Here is a 25117-nt window from a genome sequence, read left to right on the forward strand (position 1 = left end):
CCACTCACCAGACTTAGGAGAGTCAAGAGCATTATGTATGACAAGCAAAAACCTCCAGATCAACCTCCAGCCTCAGAGATATGATGCTATAAAGCCTTGGTGTCCCCCAGGATAACAATGGGAATAAGCCTCCAAGGAACCTTCAAATGCCTCCAAGATACCTTTGCACACAGGGTCTCAGACAAAAGAAGGGGAAGGACCCGAAAATAGTGAAGCCTGTAGGGTGATTTTATTAAAAAATGTATAAAATATTACTCACAAACATACGACTTTTCTTAGTATTGTTAGTCACAATCAGCCGATACACTTCTGGGTACGCTGCCGGCATGCGTTCCACGGTGGTTTGCGGAAGTGACGTGGCGTGAAGAATATCTAACAGGAAATTGCGTCAACGCGTTTCGTCCGCCTATCATGGGCGTCATCAAGGACAATGATGTGGAATTAGGTAGTGGTTTTAATTTTAAGAGGGCAAAGACAGTAATAAAAACCTGACAGATGTTCTAACCCCCTCACTTTATACCCAAGAAAAACTTTTTTGTCAAACTCTGTGTTCCTACTGGAATGGTTTCCCATCACTTTGTGTGCTGACATGGGTGTATAGGGACACGAATTGTAAATAAAAAATTAACAGAGATTTTTTACCTCCATGCCTCTGTTCAAAAGGAAAACAATTTAACTGAAGTTGGGTTTTTAAACAAATGAAGGTAAGGTCTTTGATGCTAAATCTTTCCTCTGGGAGAAAAGTTAGCAGTAAATGTAATTACTGATGCTGTTATCAATGATAGATCGCTGCTATCACTGTATCAGTGTGGACTACTACTGTGATTTGTAGCTTCTCAGGTAGGAGATAATCATAGCAAGAGAGAAAAGGTACTGGGAGAGAGGCGCCAAGCAGCCAATAGTGTATATAAAAGCCAGTTCCAAATCCAATTGTTTGGGCACAGTAGGGATTATGGCAGTGAGTATATAACCCCTGGAGGTAAGGATAAATATCAGGATGATACAGGAGGGGAGGTTTGATCTCCGAAATGTGTATTGGTTGGTCACAGCACTCTGGATGTTTGACAGCTTACTAACAGCTCCTTGACAGATTGAGTCTCCTGTAATGGCTTGCTTGCTTGGAATCCTGCTCCGGCTTCACTGTGGTCCTGTCAGTGGTCCTGATGTGGACTGGATTTGGAACTGATGACTTTTACATGGAGCTTGTTTCTATGCCTAACATCACCGAAGTCTGAGAGTGCATAAGCTTTATATTTGAACATTTTTTTACTAATAAAACTTTCTACAGTATTGGCGGCTTGGCGCCTCTGTCCCCATCCCTTTTTTCTCTTGCAGTGTTTGGGTTCCCAGCCAACTCAGAAGAAACCATCTCCCCAGCCATCTGTGTTAGCAACAGACTAGTATTGATACCTCCGGGATTGTATACATTTTATTTAGACATACACATACTATATATATATATTTGCATTTTATACATAACTCTGATTAACTCATTATGGTTTCTTTATTTAGATGTACAAATATTGTTTGGTTCACATGCTGTTGGCCTCAAGTCAATATTAATCCCCCGTACACCATTCAATTAAGATTGTATGAGATATTTCCCCTGGATCTAGCAAGCGCAGCGCAAAGTGCTGGTGTATTCTCCTGTAATGAGATAATCATAATTACATTGATACAAGGTAGACCAATGTAACTCTGCAATAGAAATCATACATAGAGTTCAGCTTTAAAACAACTGCAACATATTAAATATAAAGCAATAATACCATGCCTAATACAGTGCCTAATTACAGAAACCCTGGGACCATATAGATAAATAAACTATATTTTATTGTTTAAGAGAAGGATGATTAGGACAGCTCACCAAAATTATCACTTGCCACAAGATTCTCTTGTAGATAACAGCACTTCTGGATCGCTGCTCCAAGACTGATGGAAGTGAATTTATTTTTTTATGGCACATGCCAGGGGATCCTCTGTTCTTAAAACGTCATTCATATCTATCCTATGTATTCATAAATCTATGTGAGATAATATCTGTGACATTATAGTCAATGGCCCTGTTTGTACTTTTTTACTGTTTATTTGCATATTTTTCATTACACCAAAAGTGTGAATTGCACCTAAGTCCTTTAACTAGTTCCCGTCCAGCCTATAGCAATATGACAGCTGAGCGGGCCTCTTTTCGATCCAGGTGGATGTCATATGATGTCCTCCACTCAGCGGCGCGATCTGTCACTGGCTGCAACCACCGGACGCAGACAATGACTGATCAGTGTACCTGCTTGCTGCCGGTATCATGTGACTGCTGTGACCAATCACAGCAGGTCACATGACAGTTGTCCCCCTTTGACAGGCTCCCTTTTATGCCATCCATTGTGTACAATTGTGTTGCTAGCTGTGATTGATCAGTATGTTTACATGGGACAGACAGGTCCAATAACAGTCCATTTGTACCAAGTGATTAGCTCTGGCCAAGCACAGCTAATCAAAACAAAACAAAATTAATAAATATGTTTCATTCAGTAATATGCTTGCTTATACTTATGTAATTCACTGCTATAAGCAATCATATTGTGTAAAATAAAAAAAAATCCTAATGACTTCCCCAGAGTAGGACAATGTTACTATGGTAACATTTTATTGCTCTGGTCACAGTGTGTTAAAAAATAAATCGTAAAAACAAAAAAGAAAAAAGTAATGAAAAATAAAAATAGATAAAATTAATAAAAAAGTAATGTCACTAGTCAGTGTCCCTGACCACCACCACACCAGTTATATGATAACACTCTACTGCACTTGTTACCGTACGTAAAAAAATAAAAAAATAAATACATTTCTTCATTTTCCAAAAATGTATGTAAAAAAAATGACATCTTCAAACTCAAACTTCAACTCTGGCAATACGCTACATATAAAGGCAAAGGCATGGGTACAGTAGAAACAGTATTAACCATCAAAATATTTGTAAACTAACGAACAGAGCCTTGTGATCCATCTATCTCAGTTTTTTCTTTATGGCTGCAGAGTATAAGGGAATACAATATGTACATGGACATCAGACTCAGTCAAATGCAGCTTGTAGCTAGAAGCCTATGAGTTGCTTTCACTTACATTTGAATTGTTTGATTCAATGTTTAGTGGCTCACAGAGTTATTCCAAGCCACTTCTGACTTGCTTTGAGCTGCTTCTGAAATGCAGTTTATGCTGAATTAGATTTAAAGCATTTTAAAAGGCTCAGCTTTTTTAAATTAAAATAATAAACATGTTATACTTACCTGCACTTTGCAATGGTTTTGCAGAGAGCAGTCCCTTTTGGGGTTTCCTGCCAGGGCTGTCCGCTCCTCTTCTGTGTCTGCCCCAATGGCAAGCACCGGCTATGGGTGCAGATGAGCAGGCTCACTCCTGAGCTGGGCTGTGTGCAGTTATTGACTCCCTCCTCATAGGATCTAATTGACAGCAGCTGCTGCTTCTGTGCCATAACTTTAAAGTGTTACTAAACCCAGGACCCTGCATTCACTATAGCTGGTCTCCCACAGTACACAGAACATGGAAATGCAATCATTTTAGGAAATATAAACTGCTAAATACCTTTTCTTGTCAGCAGTATATAGCAGTCTTGTGACTTCTCTGAGTGTCTGGTTGAAGCTTGTAGGAGGAGTTTTCATTCTGCACTGACTGTCCTATCAGGATGTAGGACCCCTGACCCTCTCTCTGGACAGTGCTGATTGGCCCTGTGCTGATCACATGTACCCTCCCAAGAAAAAAAAAAAACTATCTAGCAATACACACCAAACTGAGCATGTGCAGCCTGTCCCCTGGCTCTGTATTATCAGGAAATATATTGGGGACAGTGGAAGGAAGAGAGGATCGGAGAAGACAGGATTAAACAGCTTTTTTACACAAAGCAGAGAATGAACCCCTTAGGTTTCACAGTGATTATAAAAAGCTAAGATTCTCCCCCTTAATGACCAGGCCCTATTTTGCGATTCGGCGTTACTTTAATGGACAATTGCGCGGTCGTGCGACTCTGTACCCAAATAAAATGAACGTCCTTTTTTTCCAAATAGAGCTTTCTTTTGGTGTTATTTGATCACCTGTGTGATTTTTATTTTTTGTGCTATAAACAAAAAAAGAGCGACAATTTTGAAGAAAAAAAAGATATATTTTTCACATTCTGCTATATGACATTCTCAAAAATAAAAATGTAAAAATCAAAATTTTTTAACATTTTAGGCAAATTTGTTTTCTGCTACATATTTTTGGTAAAAAAAAATTGCGCAGGAGGGCCGCCCTGCAGTAGTAGATCTGCGGTGGACGGTCATCTAGTGGTTAATGCAGACCGATTTTACTGTTGTGGGTTTAGTTTAGTTAACCACATGGGTGCCATTGTAGAAGCCTCAATCTGTTCCTTTCAATATTTGTAGAAACCCATGTAGTAAGGCTACATTCACACCTGAGCGTAGCGTTTTCGCGCGTTTTTGTACAGCGATTTTACAGCGATTTAACTGCGATTTTTACTGCGATTTACAGGCATTTTTTGTGCAAGCGTTTTTAGATTGAATAGAGACCAATGGAAAATGCCTGTAATCTGCCCAAAAAAGAAGCTCATGTACTTTTTTGAGCGTTGGGCGTTTTGCTCACAGTGTCAAAACGCTCAGATGTGAACAGGGGCCATTGAAATGAATTGGATTTGTCTTGTTGGGCGTTTTGAGAGCTGATCCTAGAGCAGAAAAACTCCCCAAAAATGCCCCAAAACGCCTACATGTGAACGGAGCAGCCTACATGTGAAAAGGTGCACTGCAAAACTTAATTTAGGCTGCATTCACATGTCAGCGTATTGATCGCGGGCAGAATCGCCGCATTCCGCCTGCGATCTGGAAATCATTGCAAATCGCGGGATGCCTGTGCGTTGCCCGTGATTTACAATAGCACCCCAACCGCTGTGCAATGTTTCCGCGATTTCCGCCTGCCGAATCGCGGTAACATCGCGCAAAAAAAATTGCGGGACGCATTACGCTCCAAAGAAGCTCTTGTACTTTTTTGTGCGTAATGCTTCCCGCGATTTTTTTTTGCACGATGTTACCGCGATTCGGCAGTCGGAAATCGTGGCAACGTCGCACAGCGTTTGGGGTGCTATTGCAAACCACGGGCAACGCACATGCGTCCCGCGATTTGCAATGATTTCTGGATCGCGGGCGGAATCGCGGCGATTCTGCCCGCGATCAATACTCTGACATGTGAATGCAGCCTTAGGCAATGCCAATTGTACAAAGTATCTTCTAGTGCTGCCTGTTGCTTGGTACATTACAGGTATATTCTAGTTAGAGATGACATTTTTTTCTGGCTTGTGCCTGGATTTGTTTAGCACAGCTGGCTATCCTAATCGTTATGGTTGTTAGTATCCTCATGTTCTAAATTGCCACTGGTATACATTCCACAAGCATTGAGCAACTCCAAAGATCCACTGTTTACAAAGATTCCTGTACAATCATTTTATTGATCATACTTTAAACAGGGTCCACAATCTCTACCTCAATAGCCAATATTGCAACCATTTAAATGTTTTTTTCTTTTCAGTCAATAATTTATAATGACCACCATGATCATAAGCGGAAGAAAAAAACTTAATTCCCAGCCTTGCATTACTCAGCTAAAAAGTGTTTTTTTACTAATATAATTTATAACATAGTGTTTTTATTCTGAGGATGTTTTATTCAGCTGAGAAAACAGAATCCTCCTAAAATAAAAGAGCAAACACATTTTTCATTATAGTTTGTAGTATAAAATGAGTGTAATTAGAGGGATTGGTATTCACGAGGGACCAAAGTCATAACCAAAGGGTTTAGTTGACAAACTGCTCCAAACAGAAAGCAACATTCTTAGAAATAATTATACGGATGCTTCTAACATTGAATTATTATAAAGCAAAAGCATTAATTAGTTGACTGAATGATTATATTTATTTTTTCTCTCATTAAATTTTATCCTCCAAGAACTTCAGTTGGCAACACTAACTTACACTAGAGCTGGAGAAAAGTCATCATTATTGCATGATTGGTTTTATAGCAAAATTGCTCACACAATAATTAATTATCATAAGGCTTTGCTCATACCAATGATCTACAATGCTGTGGTGTGCCGCGCTTCAGAAAAAAAAGGACGCCCTTTTTTGGATGTTTTAGTGTGCTGGGGAGCATATTTAAACACGCGGGCTGCACTAAAAAACAAAAAAATGTAAATCTGTGAAGCAACACATTTTAATGTGCTTTGTGTTAATGCACCGCAAAGGTGTGAATGTAGCCTAACAGCAATTCATACATTTAGTTATCATCTTTAATTTATAATATATTTTGTAAGTGAAATTCTGATGCAGTTTGTTTTCTGCTTACTAAAGAGGAGGATTAGGCTTCTTTCACACAGGCGGACCGTTCAGATCCGCCTGTCCGTTTTTTTGGCGGATCTGAACGGTCCCCCCATGCATCCCTATGGGGCATCAGATGTCAGCGGAGACATGTCCGCTGACATCCGATCTGATCCGTCAAATCTGGACGGATGGAAACCCTATTTTCCATCCGTCCAGCGGATCGGATCGGATTGGATGAGAACGGACCGACGAAAAAATGGACGAAAATTTGTCTGATAAACTGATCGTGGGTATGAGGCTTAAATCAAGTAGACCCAGTTTTTTTTTTCTATTGAAGGGTGTGACAGTGGAATAAAATGATTCCGTGAAACCTTTAGACTTGGTAGTATGACTATAGGCTTTGCTTACTGCAGTATTTTTTCACAAAATGGAATAGAAATGGCAATCTTTTACATCCAGGGGTGTCACTATAGTCTCGAGAAACCTTAAGATCTGACCCTTGGGCCTTAGTACCCAGAGGCAGTTGAATTTCCTTTTAATCTACTTTGCATTTGTCAGCTAGCAAACCTCTGGCATATACCTCCAGAATATGTACATTTTACTAGTTTTTACCCATAAAAATAAAAGGCCGTACAGTTTTGCTTACAAGAATAGTAACACTTAGAAATTCTATTGGTTCACAAGGAAAGCATACATATATTCCCAAGACATTTTGATAAAGTATATGTCAAAGTTTCGGACATAGAACTACATGTACACTGCACAGGAAGTGCAGAAGTGCTGGAGAGAGACAGATCGCTAATCAGAAGGGAACAATAGTTTGTAGATGAATCATCTACCGTAGGTTTCACTTCAGAAATGTGTGAAACTATTTCAGGATTGCTTCTAGGTAATCTCAAGTGTCTTCTTTCTGGCAGGATACACAAAGGCATGTGTCTTGTGATAAAGTCAGTTTGTCTTTGAAGCATTCTGTGAAAGTTTACTAGGAGACATGGAGTTTCAGACAGGAATGGCAAGAACTGATAATAGATAATCTTGTGGGTTTAAATAATATGGAACAGGAATAGCTGTGAAAAAAAAATAATAGGAGATGAAGCATGTCCCAGAGAGAGCATAGCAAATAAAAATAATGGTTCTTGAATGTGGGTAGTCTTTTGTAATAAACAAAATATTTAACAGCCAATTTACCTAGCTGCATGTCTTCTTTGATGAGAATGGCAAGCCACCTGAAATCAAAAATAACTACGATATATTGCCAGATATATCTATAATATATCGGGCAACTGACTGCACATGCTTAATGAGCAGTCACTGCAAGATTTTCAGGGAAATCTAACATTTAACCCCTTCAGCCCCAGAAGGTTCACCCCCCCTTCCATCATGACCAGGCCATATATTGTGATACGGCACTGCGTTATTTTAACTGACAATTGCACGACTTTGCACAAATAAAATGGATGTCCTTTTTTCCACACAAATAGAACTTACTTTTGGTGGCATTTGATCACCTCTGCATTTTTTTTTTAACCAAAAAAAAAGACAATTTTGAAAATAAATAAACAATATGTGTTACTTGCTGCTATAATACACATCCAATAAAAAAAAGAATGTAAACAAATCTAATGTATTCTTTAATTTAAGCCAATATTTATTCTGCTACATGTTTTTGGTAAACAAAATAATCCCAATAAGTGTATATTGATTAGTTTGCACAAAAGTTATAGCATCTACAAACTAAGGGATGTTTTAATGGAATTTTTTTTTTTAATTTATTTTTTTCAATAGCAATGGCAGCGATCAGCGAGTGACTTATAGCAGGATTACAACATTGCGGCGGACAAAACAGGCATTAAGTGACACTTTTTTGGGGACCACTGACACCAATAAAGTGATACAGGGGTACAGGGGTATACAATGTACGGTTAAAAGCAAACACACACACGCATCATAGGTTGAACTGGATGGACTGATGTCTTTTTTCAACCTCACTAACTATGTAACTATGTAACTAATCAGTGCTAAATAATATGCACTGTAACTGTACTAATAACAGTGGCAGGGAAGGGGTTAACATCAGGGGCAATCAAAGCAAAAAATGTGTCCCTAGGGAATGCTTTCTAACTGTGGGGGGTTGCTTGTACTGTAAAAAGACAGAGATCCATGTTCCTGCTTTGCAGAAACACAAGATCTCTGTCTTCTTCTGTTACAGAATGGCAATCTGCCTTGTTTACATAAGCAGACCACCATTCTACATTCTACCTGCCTTGGGAGCGCTCGGCGGGTTCCGAAGGACACTGGGTCCACCACAGCATGTCCAATCACAGCGGGAGCTGGTCGCCAGCGGCACGCTTGCACACTCCAGACTAGAGCGAAATCATCTACAGGTATGTGAAGAGCGAAATCATGTACAGGTATGTGAAGAGCGAAATCATGTACAGGTATGTGATTTCACACAGAGAGGCAGCCCAGCTGCAGTAAATGTACGTAGGGCAGTCCAGAAGCGGTTAAAATAGTTATATTTGTAAAAATTTTACTAGTTTGAAGAAATGTGTAAATCTGTAATGTTGGAAAGAAAGTGTTTTCAGAATAGGAGCAGGCTGTGCTAAAAATTGGAATAATCAGAGGCCAGTTACATTAAACATATATTTCCAACAATGATATTGCATATAAAAAAGGAAGTCCTGGGCAAATACAGCACTCAAATATTTTGCTGTGGTCAAGGTGCTCCGTTGTAGAAAGGCAGATTGATAGTGAAATGCTGCCTACTTTGAAGCAAGTAATGTTCCAGAATAATATAAAGAGGTAAGAATGTAGCAGTCTATAAGGAAAAGCTGTGCAGCAGAATGCATTATTTCAGTTGTATTTTATATCTCATTTCCTGTAACAGGATTACTCTTGCATTTATATAACACATTTATGTTAAGCCTTACACAAATATGTTTTACCTATTTTATATTCGTACAGTAAAACGATTGAAACTGAAAGCTCTATTTTACAAACCAGGCCTGCCCAAAATTATATATTTTACTTTTTCACCCCTACCACCAGATGCCCTAAGAGATAATTGTAATTTTAGTTTTAAATGGCAGAATTCTTAATGTAACAGTCAACGCACGCATGATCACATAAACAATCAGTTATAATCAAAGGGGATGACAGGTTAGGTGTTTCTGAGGGCTTATGTCAACAGGTGTTTCTTTTTTTTTTATCTGAACACAAAATGTCACATTTGAGTGGCGAATTCAGAATTTGACAAGAAAAGGCTGCATTGACATGAGATGCTTTGTCTTCAATTCAAATGCACCTCAGTAGAACCTTCTGTGTTCAAAGAAATGCATTGCAATACGAAGCAGGCCAAATGCAGAATCTAAACTCAATTAAAGTCATTGAGATTATTTAGTCATTGAGATTCATTTAATGTGCATTCTAATCGCAATTTGAGTGCACGAAAGCAACACCTGTCAACCTAAGTACTAACTTGATTTTTTTTTCATTTATTAGGGAAAAGAAAACCTTTCCTTCTGAGACACAACAAAAGGAAAATATCAAAATCAAGCATTCCCAGATGGTGCATTGCATTTTTTAGTGTAGGGTTTCCTCAAACGACGGCCCTCCAGCTGTTGTAGAACTACACATCCCATGAGGCATTGCAAAACTCTGCCCTTTACAGGCATGACTAGGCATGATGGCAATTGTAGTTCCCGAACAACTGAAGGGCCGTAGTTTGAAGACCCCTGGTGTAGTGCATAGTCTGCTTGCTGGTAACAGCAGTTTCTTTTAGAGCTTGAGAGACTGCACCTCCAATCAAGCACATGTCCATTAATTGCTTAAACCCAAGGTGGAGTCCTTACACCTGATATGGCCATTGCAAGGGGTCCCACTCTACTTGATGGATTTTTATTTAAATATGTTTCAGAAGACTCAACAAGAGAAGTGGGAACACTCAAATGTATCACAACTAGTGTTGAGCGAACACGGACTGTATTATTCGTGTTCGTACCGAATAATTGGATTTTTTGTACCCGAACACGGACACGGACACTTTACTGTATGTTCGGGTAAAAATCCGTGTTCGGTCGTTTTATTTCCGGGTTTTGCATGCTTTGGCGCTCTTTTCATGGCGGGCTTTCAACAGCCAATCAACAATCGTTTAACTGGTGTGCCTTAAGCCATCCCAGCCATGCCTGCAAATGTCTCAGTAGCTGTGATTGGCCGTCTGAAGCATGTGACCAAGTCTTTATAAGTTCGAGGCAGCCGCAGCGGCGTCATTATGCTGCTTAGATTCAGGGACAGAGCACACATCAACGTGCTGGCTGCTGATTAGGGAAAGATAGGCAGGAAAAAACCATTTGTGTCCGGATAGAATTGAGGGACAGGTCGGAGTGTTTAGGCAGGGCGAGTTGTAGGCATTTTAGGGATAGAGTCTGCTGAATTATATAGGGTCAGTGTCTTCTACAAACTACAATCGATATTGCTGTGTGGGGGGTGGGGTCTGCACTCAATCCTGATCTACGATCTCTTCTCAATCCTGTTAGGGACAGAGTCTGCTGAATTTTAGGGAAACTGTGTTCTACAAACTACAATCGATATTGCTGTGTGGGGGGTGGGGTCTGCACTCAATCCTGATCTACGATCTCTTCTCAATCCTGTTAGGGACAGAGTCTGCTGAATTTTAGGGAAACTGTGTTCTACAAACTACAATCGATATTGCTGTGTGGTGTGGGATTGGAGATAGGCAGGTGTCAGTGATCCACATCCATTTTTCTGTGTGTGAGCTGCAGTGAACACAATCTTTTTGGGCTGCAGTGAACACAATCTTTTTGGGCTGCAGTGAACACAATCTTTTTGGGCTGCAGTGAACACAATCTTTTTGGGGTGCAGTGAACAAAATCTTTTTGGGGTGCAGTGAACACAATCCTTTTTGGTGTGCAGTGAACACAATCTTTGTGGGGTGCAGTGAACAAAATCCTTTGTGGGGTGCAGTGAACACAATCTTTTTGGGGTGCAGTGAACAAAATCCTTTTTGGGGTGCAGTGAACAACATCCTTTTTGGGGTGCAGTGAACACAATCTTTTTGGGGTGCAGTGAACAAAATCCTTTGTGGGGTGCAGTGAACACAATCTTTTTGGGGTGCAGTGAACACAATCTTTTTGGGGTGGAGTGAACAACATCCTTTTTGGGGTGCAGTGAACAAAATCCTTTTTGGGGTGCAGTGAACAAAATCATTTTTGGGGTGCAGTGAACACAATCTTTTTGGGGTGCAGTGAACACAATCTTTGTGGGGTGCAGTGAACACAATCTTTTTGGGGTGGAGTGAACAACATCCTTTTTGGGGTGCAGTGAACAACATCCTTTTTGGGGTGCAGTGAACACAATCTTTTTGGGGTGCAGTGAACACAATCTTTGTGGGGTACAGTGAACAGAATCTTTGTGGGGTGCAGTGAACACAATCTTTGGGGGGTACAGTGAACACAATCTTTGTGAGGTGCAGTGAACACAATCTTTGTGGGGTGCAGTGAACACAATCATTGTGGGGTGCAGTGAACTCAATCTTTGTGGGGTACAGTGAACACAATCTCATACTGAAGGTTTGAGGGTGCTGCCTGTTCCATACTCCCCCTACTCCTCATCTAGCCTTTTAGGGGTACAAACAATAGTAATTGGGGCCTAGTGTGGTTGTGTACGTGTGATATACATACACTTTTTTGGGATCATATTTTCTATTCCGCTATTTAATCAAAAACCTTTGGGGATCAGTTAAATTGGGGGATAGTCTGTGTTGGTACGTGTGAGAGAGATCCACCTTTCCAAGTTGTTGGGGTTCATCTCATACTTCTGAAGGTTTGAGGGTGCTGCCTGTTCCATACTCCCCCTACTCCTAGCCTTTTAGGGGTACAAACAATAGTAATTGGGGCCTAGTGTGGTTGTGTACGTGTGATATACATACACTTTTTTGGGATCATATTTTCTATTCCGCTATTTAATCAAAAACCTTTGGGGATCAGTTAAATTGGGGGATAGTCTGTGTTGGTACGTGTGAGAGAGATCCACCTTTCCAAGTTGTTGGGGTTCATCTCATACTTCTGAAGGTTTGAGGGTGCTGCCTGTTCCATACTCCCCCTACTCCTAGCCTTTTAGGGGTACAAACAATAGTAATTGGGGCCTAGTGTGGTTGTGTACGTGTGATATACATACACTTTTTTGGGATCATATTTTCTATTCCGCTATTTAATCAAAAACCTCTGGGGATCAGTTAAATTGGGGGATAGTCTGTGTTGGTACGTGTGAGAGAGATCCACCTTTCCAAGTTGTTGGGGTTCATCTCATACTTCTGAAGGTTTGAGGGTGCTGCCTGTTCCATACTCCCCCTACTCCTAGCCTTTTAGGGGTACAAACAATAGTAATTGGGGCCTAGTGTGGTTGTGTACGTGTGATATACATACACTTTTTTGGGATCATATTTTCTATTCCGCTATTTAATCAAAAACCTTTGGGGATCAGTTAAATTGGGGGATAGTCTGTGTTGGTACGTGTGAGAGAGATCCACCTTTCCAAGTTGTTGGGGTTCATCTCATACTTCTGAAGGTTTGAGGGTGCTGCCTGTTCCATACTCCCCCTACTCCTAGCCTTTTAGGGGTACAAACAATAGTAATTGGGGCCTAGTGTGGTTGTGTACGTGTGATATACATACACTTTTTTGGGATCATATTTTCTATTCCGCTATTTAATCAAAAACCTTTGGGGATCAGTTAAATTGGGGGATAGTCTGTGTTGGTACGTGTGAGAGAGATCCACCTTTCCAAGTTGTTGGGGTTCATCTCATACTTCTGAAGGTTTGAGGGTGCTGCCTGTTCCATACTCCCCCTACTCCTAGCCTTTTAGGGGTACAAACAATAGTAATTGGGGCCTAGTGTGGTTGTGTACGTGTGATATACATACACTTTTTTGGGATCATATTTTCTATTCCGCTATTTAATCAAAAACCTCTGGGGATCAGTTAAATTGGGGGATAGTCTGTGTTGGTACGTGTGAGAGAGATCCACCTTTCCAAGTTGTTGGGGTTCATCTCATACTTCTGAAGGTTTGAGGGTGCTGCCTGTTCCATACTCCCCCTACTCCTAGCCTTTTAGGGGTACAAACAATAGTAATTGGGGCCTAGTGTGGTTGTGTACGTGTGATATACATACACTTTTTTGGGATCATATTTTCTATTCCGCTATTTAATCAAAAACCTTTGGGGATCAGTTAAATTGGGGGATAGTCTGTGTTGGTACGTGTGAGAGAGATCCACCTTTCCAAGTTGTTGGGGTTCATCTCATACTTCTGAAGGTTTGAGGGTGCTGCCTGTTCCATACTCCCCCTACTCCTAGCCTTTTAGGGGTACAAACAATAGTAATTGGGGCCTAGTGTGGTTGTGTACGTGTGATATACATACACTTTTTTGGGATCATATTTTCTATTCCGCTATTTAATCAAAAACCTTTGGGGATCAGTTAAATTGGGGGATAGTCTGTGTTGGTACGTGTGAGAGAGATCCACCTTTCCAAGTTGTTGGGGTTCATCTCATACTTCTGAAGGTTTGAGGGTGCTGCCTGTTCCATACTCCCCCTACTCCTAGCCTTTTAGGGGTACAAACAATAGTAATTGGGGCCTAGTGTGGTTGTGTACGTGTGATATACATACACTTTTTTGGGATCATATTTTCTATTCCGCTATTTAATCAAAAACCTTTGGGGATCAGTTAAATTGGGGGATAGTCTGTGTTGGTACGTGTGAGAGAGATCCACCTTTCCAAGTTGTTGGGGTTCATCTCATACTTCTGAAGGTTTGAGGGTGCTGCCTGTTCCATACTCCCCCTACTCCTAGCCTTTTAGGGGTACAAACAATAGTAATTGGGGCCTAGTGTGGTTGTGTACGTGTGATATACATACACTTTTTTGGGATCATATTTTCTATTCCGCTATTTAATCAAAAACCTTTGGGGATCAGTTAAATTGGGGGATAGTCTGTGTTGGTACGTGTGAGAGAGATCCACCTTTCCAAGTTGTTGGGGTTCATCTCATACTTCTGAAGGTTTGAGGGTGCTGCCTGTTCCATACTCCCCCTACTCCTAGCCTTTTAGGGGTACAAACAATAGTAATTGGGGCCTAGTGTGGTTGTGTACGTGTGATATACATACACTTTTTTGGGATCATATTTTCTATTCCGCTATTTAATCAAAAACCTCTGGGGATCAGTTAAATTGGGGGATAGTCTGTGTTGGTACGTGTGAGAGAGATCCACCTTTCCAAGTTGTTGGGGTTCATCTCATACTTCTGAAGGTTTGAGGGTGCTGCCTGTTCCATACTCCCCCTACTCCTAGCCTTTTAGGGGTACAAACAATAGTAATTGGGGCCTAGTGTGGTTGTGTACGTGTGATATACATACACTTTTTTGGGATCATATTTTCTATTCCGCTATTTAATCAAAAACCTTTGGGGATCAGTTAAATTGGGGGATAGTCTGTGTTGGTACGTGTGAGAGAGATCCACCTTTCCAAGTTGTTGGGGTTCATCTCATACTTCTGAAGGTTTGAGGGTGCTGCCTGTTCCATACCCCCCCTACTCCTCATCTAGCCTTTTAGGGGTACAAACAATAGTAATTGGGGCCTAGTGTGGTTGTGTACGTGCGAGATACATACACTTTTTTTGATCATATTTCCTATTCCGCTATTCAATAAAAACCTTTGAGGATCAATTGAATTGCGGGATAGTCTGTGTCGGTACGTGTGAGAGAGATCCACCTTTCCAAGTTGTTGGGGTTCATCTCATACTTCTGAAGGTTTGAGGGTGCTGCCTGTTCCATACCCCCCCTACTCCTCATCTAGCCTTTTAGGGGTACAAACAATAGTAATTGGGGCCTAGTGTGGTTGTGTACGTGCGAGATACATACACTTTTTTTGATCATATTTCCTATTCCGCTATTCAATAAAAACCTTTGAGGATCAATTGAATTGCGGGATAGTCTGTGTCGGTACGTGTGAGAGAGATCCACCTTTCCAAGTTGTTGGGGTTCATCTCATACTTCTGAAGGTTTGAGGGTGCTGCCTGTTCCATACCCCCCCTACTCCTCATCTAGCCTTTTAGGGGTACAAACAATAGTAATTGGGGCCTAGTGTGGTTGTGTACGTGCGAGATACATACACTTTTTTTGATCATATTTCCTATTCCGCTATTCAATAAAAACCTTTGAGGATCAATTGAATTGCGGGATAGTCTGTGTCGGTACGTGTGAGAGAGATCCACCTTTCCAAGTTGTTGGGGTTCATCTCATACTTCTGAAGGTTTGAGGGTGCTGCCTGTTCCATACCCCCCCTACTCCTCATCTAGCCTTTTAGGGGTACAAACAATAGTAATTGGGGCCTAGTGTGGTTGTGTACGTGCGAGATACATACACTTTTTTTGATCATATTTCCTATTCCGCTATTCAATAAAAACCTTTGAGGATCAATTGAATTGCGGGATAGTCTGTGTCGGTACGTGTGAGAGAGATCCACCTTTCCAAGTTGTTGGGGTTCATCTCATACTTCTGAAGGTTTGAGGGTGCTGCCTGTTCCATACCCCCCCTACTCCTCATCTAGCCTTTTAGGGGTACAAACAATAGTAATTGGGGCCTAGTGTGGTTGTGTACGTGCGAGATACATACACTTTTTTTGATCATATTTCCTATTCCGCTATTCAATAAAAACCTTTGAGGATCAATTGAATTGCGGGATAGTCTGTGTCGGTACGTGTGAGAGAGATCCACCTTTCCAAGTTGTTGGGGTTCATCTCATACTTCTGAAGGTTTGAGGGTGCTGCCTGTTCCATACCCCCCCTACTCCTCATCTAGCCTTTTAGGGGTACAAACAATAGTAATTGGGGCCTAGTGTGGTTGTGTACGTGCGAGATACATACACTTTTTTTGATCATATTTCCTATTCCGCTATTCAATAAAAACCTTTGAGGATCAATTGAATTGCGGGATAGTCTGTGTCGGTACGTGTGAGAGAGATCCACCTTTCCAAGTTGTTGGGGTTCATCTCATACTTCTGAAGGTTTGAGGGTGCTGCCTGTTCCATACTCCCCCTACTCCTCATCTAGCCTTTTAGGGGTACAAACAATAGTAATTGGGGCCTAGTGTGGTTGTGTACGTGTGATATACATACACTTTTTTTGGATCATATTTTCTATTCCGCTATTTAATTTAACTGGGCCTCCATGCGAGACCTGTGTGCCTTGTTGCGCTGTTTTGAGTACTCCACCAACATGGCCAGTGGCAATGACGCCGTTCTCAGCTTAACTATCCCACTTCTATGCCTCCTTGAAAAAACAATTCGGGCGATGATGGAAGAGGATGTGGCACAGGATGAGGAGGAGGAGGAGGATGAAGAGGTAACATTTCCAAGGCTTTCAGGGCAGTCATTCGCAAGGGGCTCCGAGGGTGGGTTCCTGCACACGCAAACGCCAGGGACGCAATTGTCCAGCAGGGGCACAGTTCTGGAGGATGAGGAGGATGAGGAGGAGGAGGAGCTGGAGGAGGAGATGGAACCATGTTCACAGCAGGGTGGCACCCAGGCCAGCTCATGGCCATCACTGGTGCGTGGCTGGGGGGATACAGAGGACACGGACCATACACCTCCCACAGAGGACAGCCTTTCGTTGCCTCTGGGCAGCCTGGCACACATGAGCGATTACATGCTGCAGTGTCTCCACAACGACCGCCGAGTTGCCCACATTCTAACTTGTGCTGATTACTGGGTGGCCACGCTGCTGGATCCCCGTTACAAGGACAACGTACCGTCCTTAATTCACTCACTGGAGCGCGATCGCAAGATGCGCGAGTACAAGCGCACGCTGGTAGACGCCATGCTGCTGGCATTCCCATCTGACAGCGGGGCCACAGTGGAAGCACAAGGCAGAGGAGGAGGAGGAGGAGGTCGCCAACGCAACCAGGGCACCGCCAGCACCTCAGAAGGCAGGGTTAGCATGGCCGAAATGTGGAAAAGCTTTGTCAGCACGCCACAACAAACAGCAGCACCAGCAGCTCAGATGGAACGTCTTAGCAGGAGGCAGCATTTTACCAACATGGTGGAGCAGTATGTGTGCACACGCCTACATGTAGTGAATGACGGGTCTGCCCCCTTCAACTTCTGGGTCTCCAAATTGGGCACATGGCCTGAGCTTGCCCTTTACGCCTTGGAGGTGCTGGCGTGCCCTGCAGCCAGTGTATTATCTGAACGGGTATTTAGCACGGCTGGGGGCGTTATAACAGACAAGCGCAGCCGCCTGTCCAGAGACAATGTGGACAAGCTCACGTTCATTAAAATGAACCAGGCATGGATCCCACGGGACTTTTCCGTACCTTATGCAGAATAGCAATGGATACCGACCTTACCCACCCATTGTTCCATTTTTGCTCTTTCTCACTCTTTTGGGGTGTACCCTCATTTAAAATTTGTGAAAAGAAGCAGTGTTGGCTACCTCGTCCTCCTCCTCAGGGCCAGATTAATGTAGGGGCTATTGGAGCTGCAGCTCCAGGCCCCTACCTTTTATATAGGCCCCGGGTTGGCCATATTCACTGTTACCGCTCTTCTGTCACTTGTAAACACAGAAGTCTGGCTTCTATGCTCGCTTCCCCAGGCAGCACCCTCAGAACCTCCCCACACAGCGTGAAGGCCGGACAAGGAGGGACAGTTGGCGATGCATGGATGTGTTTATGGGCTTCAGAGACAGCATCCCATGTTGAATTAGGCATGCATGGCTGCACCCTTCCTCCTCTGGGTGCATGGCAAGGCACGGCCCTAAGGCCCTTCAAAATCCTCAGCACCAAGCCCATGATGCTGTTAATCCGGCCCTGGTCCTCCTCCACCGCCGCTTCCACCTACACCGCCCATAGGTGTGCGCAGCCTATTGCATTAAGGTGTGCACCCCAAAGTTGAAATACACATGCATGTGTTTGCCAGCAGGGAGAGTAATGTATCGGGGCCATGTACCTGTAGGCAAGGAGAAATAGAGCAGAGCAGGTCCCAGGGAGATCTTTCCCATCTCCTCACTGGCAATGCTATGTGCCCTAGGTGATTAGGGTGTGCCCAGGCACACCCAGCACACCCTGTGCGCACGCCTATGTCACCGCCACATCCACCACCACCTTAACCTCCCTCCTACTCCATATGGGCCTCGTCCTTCAGAGATGAAGAAGAACATTGTTTTATTTTTCTGTTTTTTTTTGTTGTTTTAAGTTATTTCCCTATCCACATTTGTTTGCAGAGCACTTGCCATGCTCTTAATTACGTTTTGCTGCCATTTGCAGCACTCTAGCCCTTTCCTTTGGTGTTTTAGAGCCATTTTAGTGCCTTAAAGTTCGGGTCCCCATTGACTTCAATGGGGTTCGGTGTCCGGGAAAAGTTCGGTAAAAGTCCGGGACACGGACCCGGACTTTTTTTTAAAGTTCGGCCGAACCCGTCGAACACGGACATCTAGGTGTTCGCTCAACCCTAATCACAACCACCAACATCTCTTGTTGGAAAGGAAGGAATTATGACAGGAAGTTAAAAATCTTGGAACATATTAAAATTGAATAAATCAAAGTGTGGCTCATGCCACAAGGCCCAACATATAACAAAAATATCACTTTTGAGAGGACTGAACTTGATTTAGCATCTAAAATGACTCTGCCTCTATGTCAAAAAAATGGAATGAGAGTCAGCTTGTAATAAAAAGAAGTTTTATACTTAAAGAATAACTCAATTTTCATGGGAACAAAATAGCAAAAAAAAAAAAAAATATATATATATATATATATATATATATATATATATATATATATATATATATATATATATATATATATATATATATATATATATATATATATATATATATATATATATATATATATGTTGATATGCTGTATATATATATATATATATATATATATATATATATACAGTATATATATTAGTAGAAATGGGAGGGGTAGTGGCGCTGCCTCGGGAGATATGGGCCAATATATATATAAACAGGAAGATGTGGTAGAGCTAATAAAAATCAATAAATACAATACCTAAATATGACTGTAAAATCCAAAAATACATAAAGGTGCATATATAACACATCCAAGAAATGGTGTATATATGAAAGAAAGTATTGAAGATCTAATAAAAATCCATAAGTGAAAATCTCTAAAAGTCTCTAAATGGGACTGTAAAATTCAAAAATACATAAAGGTGCATAAAATGACACATCAAAAAGACAGATGAACACCAATAAAAAAATATTAAATATAAGTGAATATAGCTAAGTGCAGTCAAGGCACAGCACTCAGTCACCTTTGACTGAATTTTGATATATTCACCTATATTTAATATTTTTTTATTGGTGTTCATCTGCCTTTTTGATGTGTCATTTATATGCACCTTTATGTATTTTTGGATTTCACTTATGGATTCTTATTAGATCTTCAACACTTTCTTTCATATATACACCATTATTATCCTTAGCTCAGAACCCTCTCTCTCCTTTTCTATCTATCTATCTATCTATCTATCTATCTATCTATCTATCTATCTATCTATCTATCTATCTATCTATCTATCTATCTATCTATCTATCTATCTATCTATCTATCTATCTATCTATCTATCTATCTATCTATCTATCTATCTATCTATCTATCTATCTATCTATCTATCTATCTATCTATCTATCTATCTATCTATCTATCTATCTATCTATCTATCTATCTATCTATCTATCTATCTATCTATCTATCTATCTATCTATCTATCTATCTATCTATCTATCTATCTATCTATCTATATAAATATATATATATATATTATCCAAATGCTGCACAAGCATAGTTGATGGTTAATAAAAAATCACCTTTCCTTTTCAATCTGCAATGCTGTAATTTTTTTGTAAAATGCAATGCAATATGCCAACCTTGAGGCATTCTGAACATATATAGCATACGGAACACCCCTCAGAAATGTCATTTCCTGCTTGTGTGATTGGTTTACTGATTTTCCTGGAAGTCTGCATAAAATACAAGTCCGATTTTGGGCATCCTCTACAACAAAAATGTCATTTTTGGTGAGATACTCTCAAAGGGAAATCACGTCTAAGGGACGCATACCCTGCCACTTTCCTCAAAGAGAACCCTGCAAATGAATCAGCTGATTGAAAATTATAAAGTCACTCCCAAATGATATTCATTTTTCACATGGACACAGACAAACAAAACAGCTACGTCTTTAGAATAAAAAAGGTAGGAATCTGCAACACCATCTTTTTAAATGTACATAGATAACTCAGAAGGGAATTTTGTTGTCAACAAAAGCAGCATTCATCTTTAACCTCCTTAGCGGTAATCCCGAGCGTGACTCGGGGTTGGTTTTTCATATCAGGAGCGGTAACCCCGAGTCACGCTCAGGGTAGATGTGCAGAGAGCGCAGCGGAGTCTCTTACCTTCTCCTGGCGATCCAGCGATGATCTCTCATTGCTGTGACCGCCAGCCGAGAGTCCCGCCGCTCCTCCGTCGGTCTCCGTCGCTCTGATGACTTCCTAGTTCCGTTCCCTGCAGCAGCAATGCTGCATGGGAGTGGAACTAGGGAGGGAAATTCAAAAAAAAAAAAAAAACGTTGCACAAAACACATTTTATATTATATATATATGCATATATATATATATATGCATATATATATATATATATATGCATATATATATATATATATATATATATACACCGGTATATATATATATATGCATATATATATGTATATATATATATATATATATATATATATATATATATATATATATATATATATATATATATATATATGCACACACACATATATCTATATATAATATATAATGCATGAATTATAATCTAATCAATAATATAATTTTATTATATATATTATATATTAAATAATAAAATAATATTATTGATTCGATTATAATTCACGTGTTTGTGTTTCAAATTTATCACATCTGGGATGTCTACTAGACTCTTGTTTTGGTCAGGTTTAAGTCAGTAATTACTAAGAATTGTAGGCCTATAATACATAACGCCAAATTTCCATGAAAAGAATTGTACCGCTTTTGGTATGTAATTCCTGACATAATCATACCGCCAGGGAGGTTAACTTGCTGATGGGCAGTGTGTTAAATCTTCATTATTTTCAAGAGCAGTGAATTCTGCTGCCATTTAACCTTTTTGGGTGTTTCAGATAGAAGGTCACTGCTACTTAAAGTGGTTCCTCTCACCATTTGTTTCCATAAGAATTTTATTTAGGGGGGAAAAAAGTGGTTAATTACATGGGCCCAAAGGCCTTTGTTTCCATAAGAATTTTATTTAGGGGGAAAAAAGGGGTTAATTACATGGGCCCAAAGGCCTTTGTTTCCATAAGAATTTTATTTAGGGGGAAAAAGGGGTGTAAATTACATGGGCCCAAAAGCCTAAAAGTATACATAAATGTAGTAACAATGATTAATAATACTAGCCATATGTAAGTACGAAGTACAACAACATGAGGGTAAGTACTGTAGATACTATTAGATTGAAAAGATTGCAAAAAGAGGGCAAATGTTGCGTCTATGTGGCCAGGAAACCCTGGGCCATCAGGGAGGACAAAACCAAGTCAGAACTACAAAAGATGTGAGTTGAGCTGGAGTCTTAAGACAGGAAGGAAGGGGTGGAAAAAGATCTAAAGGTTAGCGAAGGAATAATTTACAAATGGCAAACAAGGATATGTGCCTTTATTTATTTATAAAAGCACCTAAAAAGCTGACAGTCCTTGGTTGGGATTGGTGGGTTGGCTTGAGGGAAAAGGACAGAGGGAAAAAGAGAGGGGGAAGAGAGAAAAAAAAAGGGGGGAGAAAGAAAGAGTGGTAGAAGTAGAGAAGGAGAGAAAGAAGGAATAGAGGGAGAGGCCAGGCTGAAAGACAGGAAGGTAGTGCCTCCCACCCATCCCTGATCTATGGCCTACCAGTGGGTGTCAGGGGACCTTCATAAAGGCTATGTTATTGTGAAAATAGTGGAAACTAAAAGATTATCCAGTTTAGCTGGCATTGAAACTCATAATACATGTATATTCCAGTGCTCCCACCAGTTTATATTACATTTTTTAACGCAGTGACTCATTCGCTTTGAGAATTCGTTTTTATTATTATTGAATAAGGTTGAAAGTGTCACACAAAGAATTCGGAAAAGTGGGTATTTTCAGTTAATCAATGACTTGACCTCAATTTAAAGCCTGTGGTTTTATCTTTATAAAATCTGCGAAGAATGCAAGTTGTACTGGTACTTCAGTAAGAGTCAATGATCAGTAAATGAATGAACACAGCGACTATTTATCCAAATATTTTGTGATGAATCTCTTTTTTTGCCTCCAAGCTTTAGTGACAGCTTATTCTAATATGATGATTATATTTGTACATAAATATGTCTTTGTAACTGCATGAAGATATGGTTTCCTCTATTATTCATTCTCTCTCATCTCTATTCGCTAGTTAAAAGTGCCCATTAATTTAATTACCCTAACTGGTCTTGAATTTCCACCATTATTTTGGTTTCAATTACATATTACCACTAGACAAGGTCCAGCTACTGTTTGTACAAGCTTTGTTGCATTTCAGGGTGTTTGTTGAAAGTGTCTAATTACTAACAAAGCAAGTGAAAATTCTAATAATGTTTAATTGCCACATAGATCCTTACATAATCACTAAGTGTTCTGCTTGTTTGATAGTGTTCTAACATAGCTATGTTTCTTTAGGAAAGCATGAGTCTTTAACTGGCAGATAGGTTATCAAATCCTGTAATCATAAACTAAATTGACAAAATTATACCTGTACGTTTTTTTCAGTAGTATTCAGTAAATTTACATAGATAGCAACATAGTGTATAAGATGGTGAATATACCTACCTTTATTTACTTTGTCAGTCATCCTTATTTAAGGTTAGGACTAGTTTTTCCATTCTCAAGTTTCCCATTTAAACTTAGGTCTTTGCCGTTTCTTAGAATGGATTTTTTTTTGCTTGTCTTGACTTCTCAGAGCTCTGTAACACATTGCTTCACCTTGTGTTTAACGGGCGAGTGCCATGACACCACCATCATGACTGCTTGACAACATGTTTGGTTCTTATCTAGCTTTGATGCCCAGTTTTGGTTACACCTGGCAATATTCCCCAACCACACTTTAACACCTGCTCTTTAATCAACTACCTTTTATGAATCTGTTTAGCTCATTGTTGCTTCCCTGTCTAGTCAACAAAATTTAAAAAAATCTGCTATCTACAGCCTCCTACTACAGGACTATAAATACCTTGTTCTACCTCCTTCACCCCACCCCTGTATTATGCTCCCCTGTGTTCTTAGTTCTGTATCTTTTCAGCTATCCAGCATCTTCTGTGTTTCACAATTAGGTTCCCATCATATATTCCTGGTCTACCTATGTCCCTTCTCAGGACAGAACTTATGGGTTGACATACTAAAATACCGAAGACTCTATGGCAGGAATCTTCAAACTATGGCCCTCCGGCTGTTGCAGAACTACACATCTCATGAGGCTTTGTAGAACTTTGACATTCACAGACATGACAAGGCATGGTGGCAATTATAGTTCCTTAACAACTGGAGGGCCATAGTGTGAAGACCTCTGCTCTATGGGGTCCCTCTGTAAAGCTAGACTGTAAAAAAAGTCTCACATATGTGGTATCCCCATATTCAGGAGGCATATCACAATGTGTTTGGGATGTAACTGAAAGTATGCCCATGCTGTGTGTGAGAAATAACTTTCCAAAATCTGTGACAAAAAATTACAACCTTAAAAACTCACAATGCCTCAAATACCTTGGACTGTCTGCTCTCCAAAAAGAAAGGGGGTAATTTGGGGGGGGGGTGTATTTCCGGTCTGTTTCATTTCCTGATCTGGAATTTTAGGGCCTCAAGAAATGAGATAGGCAGTCAGTACATCAAGACTGATCAATTTTAAGTAAATATACCATATTTGTAGACTTCATAACTTTAACACAGGTCAACTAATATGCACTAAATTTGGTCATTTTCAACAAAGAAATGTAGCAAAATACATTTTGACCTAAATTTGTGAATAAATAATATTTATTTTGCAAAATGTTTAACAGAAACCAAGAAAAACTAGTTTTTAAAAAAAAAAAAAAAATTATATAACAACAATAAAAACCATGATGGTTAAATACAACCAAAAGAAAGTTCTATCTGTCTCAAAAAAGTGATATAAATTTATTTTGGGTAAATGGCTGCATGAGTAAATGTCATATAAAGTGTGACAGCACTGAGAACTGAAAATTGGCCTGGACTGAGGGGAGTGAAAGTGTCCAGATTTGAAGTGATAAAGTGATTGTAAAGCTTCAATTGTTTTTATTGAAATAATAAACGTCATACTTACCGCCTCTGTGCAATGGTTTTGCACAGTATAGCCCCGATCCATTTCTTCTGGGGTCCCCACGGGTGCTCCTGGCTTCTCCAGTTCGATTAGATTAGATTAGACATCTAATTTACTTACTACCTATCACATATTTGGACACTCTGGAGCACCAGCACAGTGGAAACACCCACAAAATGACTACATTTTGGAGAGTAAACATTTTAAGTGCCATGGTGAGTCTTTTAAAGACTTCATTTTTTGCCACAAGTTGTTTGGGGGGGGGGGGGGGGCTTATAAAAGATAAAGTGTTTCT

General features: G+C 40.3%; 1 protein-coding gene across 3 annotated transcripts in view; it reads left to right on the forward strand.

Annotated features, from left to right (window-relative positions):
• The window catches only part of GRID2 (glutamate ionotropic receptor delta type subunit 2), a 1458531-nt gene that overhangs the window by 1232482 nt on the left and 200932 nt on the right, over nucleotides 1-25117 (forward strand). The gene's annotated exons all lie outside the window — the stretch shown is intronic.

Source organism: Pelophylax lessonae (assembly GCF_965119305.1).
Source record: "Pelophylax lessonae genome assembly, chromosome: 1".
Classification (NCBI taxonomy): domain Eukaryota; kingdom Metazoa; phylum Chordata; class Amphibia; order Anura; family Ranidae; genus Pelophylax; species Pelophylax lessonae.